The sequence below is a fragment of the Schistocerca gregaria genome, chromosome 3 (genome assembly GCF_023897955.1).
Source record: "Schistocerca gregaria isolate iqSchGreg1 chromosome 3, iqSchGreg1.2, whole genome shotgun sequence".
NCBI lineage: Eukaryota > Metazoa > Arthropoda > Insecta > Orthoptera > Acrididae > Schistocerca > Schistocerca gregaria.
This window is the reverse complement of record NC_064922.1, coordinates 642735998-642741997: the sequence shown is the minus strand read 5'-3', so window position 1 is coordinate 642741997 and position 6000 is coordinate 642735998.

Below are 6000 nucleotides of genomic sequence, written 5' to 3'. Positions count from 1 at the left end.
AATAAACCCTTCTCTTCGAGGTAATTCGTAATGTTAGAACACAATGTATGTTCCATAATACTGCTGCATATCGACGTTAATGATATAAGCCTGCAGTTTAGTGTATTACTCCTACTACGTTTCTTGAATATTGGTGTCACCTGTGCAACTTTCCATTCTTTGGGTACATAATACTGTTTAGTATGGGTTATCGCATTAGCATACTCTGAAAGGAACCTAACTGGTACACAATCTGGACCGGAAGACTTTTTTTTTTTTGAGTGAGATTTAAGTTGCTTAACTACTCCAAGGATATCTGCTTCTATGTTACTCATGTTGGCAGTTGTTCTTGATTAGAATTCTGAAATACTTTGTCTTCTTTGGTGAAGGAATTTAGGAAGCCTTTTTTTTAGTAACTCTGTTGTAGCAGCACTTACATCGATAGTATTTCCATTGCATCGAACAGAGAAGGCACTGACTGTGTCTTTCCGCTAGCATACCTTATACACGACCGGAATCGCTTTGTATTTTCTGCCAGGTTTCGAGAAAAAGTTTAGTTCTGGAAACTATTATAAGCACCTTGCATTGATGTCTAGAATCAGCTTCTATCTTCTGTAAAGAACTGCCAATCTGGGAGAATTTGCGTTCGTTTGGATTTGGCATGTTTTATTTTCGTTGTTTCTGCAACAATGTTGTGACCTATTTTGTGTAACAAGAACGATCAGCTCCATCGTTTGTTAATTTATTTGGTACAAATCTCTCCATTGCTGTCGATACTATTTCTCTGAATTCAAGTCACATCTGATCTATACTTACCTTCTTAATTTGGAAGGAGTGCAGAATTTCTCTCTCAGGAAGGTGTCAGGTGAATTTTTCTCTGCCTTTTAGGATAGGTATATTTTTCGTTTGTTTTTGGAGGATTTCGGGGTTACAATATTCAGTCTCGATACGAAAACCCTGTTTCCACTAATTCCTGTATTCTCTTTCATATCCTCCTCCGTTAAGTCTACAAGTGTATTATTTTATTCTAAGATCTTAACCTCTTCTTCTCCTCTGCAGTCAAATCAATTTCCGTGCAATAACTTGGAATAACGTCCTTCCCATTGCTGTTTCGGAGTTTCTATCATAATGTTCTTACACTCATTCCTTTCTTAATCTGGTATTATCTGCAACATACCGTACAGGTTGAATCACCTAAAAATTGTACCGAAAATATAGCGGAAATGGAAAGCGCTATTAATGTGCGATTTTCACAGATTGGTTTCATAGTCAGGGGTTCGAACCGTTAGCCGATACTTAGAAAGTGTATTTTTTGTGCAAACATACACTTTTTGGAATGGAACAATGTCTATTGACATTATAAACTAAAAGCAGGGTAAATCAGAATGTCTGAGATGTTTATTTCAGTATTCTGGGGAGGGGGGTCGTTTTCGAGATATAGTATTTTGAAAAGTTTCCACAGCAACACTTATGCCATACCTGTGTAGCACACAGTAAAGAACAAAAGAAGTGCATGTGGATTCTAATCAGTAACGTTACAACTGACCACCACAGGTTGTGTTCAAAATGACCACGGACAGCGGCAATACACTCTTCCAGTCAGATTAACGACGACCGCTGCAAACATCCTAGCATTTTAGTGGGGCTGTGCGAGAAGGCTGAAGTAATACGTCCTTGCATTTGATCGGGTGTAGTTGGTATATCTTCGTAGATAGCGTCTTTCAGCTTTCCCCACAGAAGAAAATCTACAGGCGTCAAATCCGTGGAACGGACCGCCCAAGGTACAAGTCTTCTGCGTTACGTCCAACGGCTTGAAAACAACTCGTGGAGACATTTTGTAGTACTCCGTACACTATGGGCTGGACAGCCATAATGCTGGAACCACAAGTTCCTCCGTGTGCAGAGGAACACCTTCTAATATCCGTGGAAGATGATCTGTCAGGAGGCTACTTGGTGCCTGTTCAGTGTTCCGTTCATGAGAAACAAGCCAATGATCTGATGGATCACTGTCCCACACCACACGATTGCACTCCACAGACGCTGACATGCCACGTGACGAAGCCTTCGGGGAATGTCAACAGACCGCAACTGCATATTTCGGCTGTTTACCTGACCGTGATGGGTAAATGTGGTTTCACCACTGTCTGGATGCCCAGGTGGTGAAGTTAACTCGATCCTCATAATCATATCCTTGAATTTTTTTATGGAGAGAGATGTGATAGGGGTGGAACCTTTGTCGAACCGCCCGGAGTGGCCGCGCGGTTTGAGGCGCCATGTCACGGACTGCGCGACTCCTTTAGTTTAAGTTGGTTTAAATAGTGTGTAAGTGCAGGGACCGATGGCCTCAGCAGTTTGATCCCTTAGAAATTCACACATTTGAATCTGCGTCGATGGAGAACGTATAGGACACATGCCTAACTCATGCCACTTCCTCGTCCTATTGCTGAGGAGCTAACGTGAGGGTCAACTGCAACAGCAGCAAGATCATTAGTTTCCTCCTCTTCTGGTGTCACTTGTTTCCTTCTGTTACGTTGTCTAGGTGCTACACTACCACTTTCACGTAACTGGTTCAAAAGGCTGATAAATAATTGCCGATATGGTTGACTTCTATTGGGATATCTTGCTGCTAACACCATACAAAAACGAACTGATTTCTTCTTACACTCTGCATACACCAAGGGGACGTCGGATTTTTCTGCGTTGGTAAATTCTAACATCCACTCACGACTTTCTGCTTGGACTCTTACACACTAATTGACTAGCAAGTCGCAGTGCACTCGTGGAATACACAAGAACTTTGCAAGTAAACATAACAACATCATATCTAGCAACTAGGCATGTTGAATGGCACAGGCAAGTGTCGGTAGGGAAACTTTTCAAAATACGGTATCTTGTAAACGAGTCGCACTAGAATCCTGTAGCAAACACCAACGACATTCTAATTTAGCCTACTTTTAGTCTGTTAATGTCAATGGCTATTGTTCCATTTAAAAATGTATGCTTGCACAAAAGTACACATTTAAGTATTAATACAATCTGTTGATTGGCTAACAATACGAGCCCCTGACTAGTAATCTATTTTGTGAAAACCACACGTCGACAGCATTTTCCACTTCCGCAATATTTGGAGAGCAAGTTCTAGGTGATTCACCCTGTATACTGCATCCACCGGTCGCACGTGCTAGAGCAGTAGTCATCTTTGGTGAGAGGCCTTGTCAGCTGAGCAGATGGCAAAACGAATGTTTGTACTAGGCGATTAGGGGCCCGTATTTCCCTCCACGTATTTTCACTTTTAATGCAATTTATGGTATTTGGAACCTCGAGGAAAGAGTTAACCCTTTCAAGATGGCTTGGGAGTATACTAACTCCTTTTAGCTATATCTTTTGAATACAGGAATTTATTTTAATAAACAGGGCTCACATAGTGTAACCGCGGGACTATGGTACGATAACTTCAGACATTTGTAGGCATGTACCTGTCGTTTCACTGCTTTCCAGTTCTATACCAACATTCACACCATTTTAAGCATAAATACGCACGTAACTTTAAATTCGTGGTCTTCTTAGTCATGTTTTCCGTTCCGTTACAACTATCTATTAAGATATTCAGTAGTCACTGAAGATAATTTATGGTGTTTGTTTTTAAGTTTTAGGCCGTTATGCAGCCCTATAGAAATCCTATTTAGGATATAATCTCTCGTCTCGTAACGTTACTCAACTTTTGGATACTAGAAGAACTTCCACTGCTTAATACTACTTGTGGGATGTATTATAGCTTTGTAATTACTTACCGTGAATTTGAATGGCATTGTAGTTCTCCATACATTTGAAAGACACCCGTTTTATAGAACAGAAACAGTCAGTCCGAATCACAGCATTTATTTATTTAGTCATCTGTTGCGATCTAGACTGGTTGCTTCTGTTATACTGTTAAGTACAATCTCGAAGTCATCCAATTGCATCTCCTCAGCGCAGAGATTGTCAGAGACGAAGGACTAGCTGGCGCTTCAAGTCGATTTGTTAAAAGAAATGATGCTAGAAAAATTTGTGATGTGAACAGCCAACTCTTTTGGCAGTATTTGTTAATGTAGTCAGTTATAACGAACCTCCAACCATTTATTATGACTTCAAACAACTCAGAAATGTAAGAAATTTCCCAAGAAATGCTCCGTGGTTAAGGCGATATTTGTAGCAATTTGAGAGTGACAGTACCATACTGAGCTGTCTCAGCTCAGTATAAAATCAGAATAACTGTGTTTGTCTGGGAATCCGTTTATTATACTGAAATTCAAATTACATTAAAAAGGTAGCAACCAATCACATATGTCGGACAGCATTTTTCAAGTATTTTGTGTTCATCTTCTGATGATTCACATACAGAGTGTATGTTTCATAAGAATGTGGTGAATGCTTTGGCAGCCGTATACGTTGACTAATCAACACCAAATGATGCACGTGACATCGGGCTGTAACTGAAATGGGTCCTGCTATGGATAGCTACGGAAGATTTAGCTTAGATTATTAGCGTTAAGTGGCTCGTAACCGAACTAAATACAATACGTAAGCATCAAATGCGTCATCTAGCGGTACAATTACGTTACTAAACGACAGAGAAGTGTGTTATCTACGTTCACGAAGAGAGAATTATTTTTCCATTTGTAATTCAGCAGGTTTGCCGTTTAGGAGCTTCCAGTTATAAACACAATGTGCTGCTCTTCTATTAAAAGGCAGGCTGCCCGAGAGTAAGCCGTGCGCAGACATGTGGAGTTGAGCGGCTAATTATCTGAACAAGCCTTCACGGATAACCGAAGTTAATGGGAACCTTCCTATGTGTTGCAGTGTACCTGATGATTCTGCTAAGGTGTTCATCTCAAATATTTCTGAAACTGTTTAAGGTGTAATTCTGTTTTCACTCAGATGAATTATGAGGAAGTCTTCACGAAAGACATCTGTCTCATTTTCGCTTTTGAAACTGAAACTGTAATAATTCTAGCTGTCAGTATCTTACCTGAAATAGATACTAACTCACCATCCCTTCATTTTTCAAAATCCGTTTACTAGTCTGCGAGTAATTACAATGTTTACGAATTAGGATTTATCTCGATTGCTGCCTTGCGTCAATGTTCTTGATTTCATAAATAAATAATGAATACGACACATCGGATAAGGAGGAAACACAGAAAATGTGCTCATCCGACGTGTGGCAGTCGTTCCGTCTTTGCCGTTCACGTGTGTCGGGTGCTGATAACTTTTTAAAGATAAACCGCTTTCACAACTCAAGAGAAACTATATGTACTACTTGAACGTTTCAAAATGCCACTTGAATGTAGAATGAGGACGAAGATAACAGTTAAGTTGTTCGCATGAAGTTATCCCGACCAACGGATTCCAACAAGAATGACAGTTTAGCTAGAGGGGAAAATAATTGTTAGTGGAAGGGCGTGCAGCGAGCGGGGAGATCTACATAGATGTTCTGACACGTTAAATCTATAATAAATTTCGAGTGCTTCTGGAATAAATCAGCTCAGCATTGTTTGCATTTCTCGTGCAAACTGCTTCCATCTGCATCACGTGTCATTCCACCAGCAGATTAACGAGTGGGACCGTAGAAAATCATCTAATTCTGTTGCTTGGTTCTGATCGACCTCATGACAACAGATTCTTTCTTCAAAGAATTCTCTTCATCGGTGAAGATATCCTTACAAATCATGGAAAGATGAATGCTAGAAATATGCATTATTGGGCTGCTGAGACTCAGCATTGTTTGAGGCAGATTGAGTGTCAGAGGGAGAGAGCTTTACGTTGATATGCAAAATGGTGGGCTTCTAAGAATTTTCTCATTCATGATTACTGAAATTAACCGTTGACGTTGAATATCTCAAAACATCCCACCTTCACTTTTTTTTCAAAAGAATATGTTGTATTGCTCCATTATGTTACTATAAACGTGGTAGATATCAAGACGACACTCCAAAAGCATTATGCCGAATAACCTATTTTGTCAGCATGAGCACAGTATGA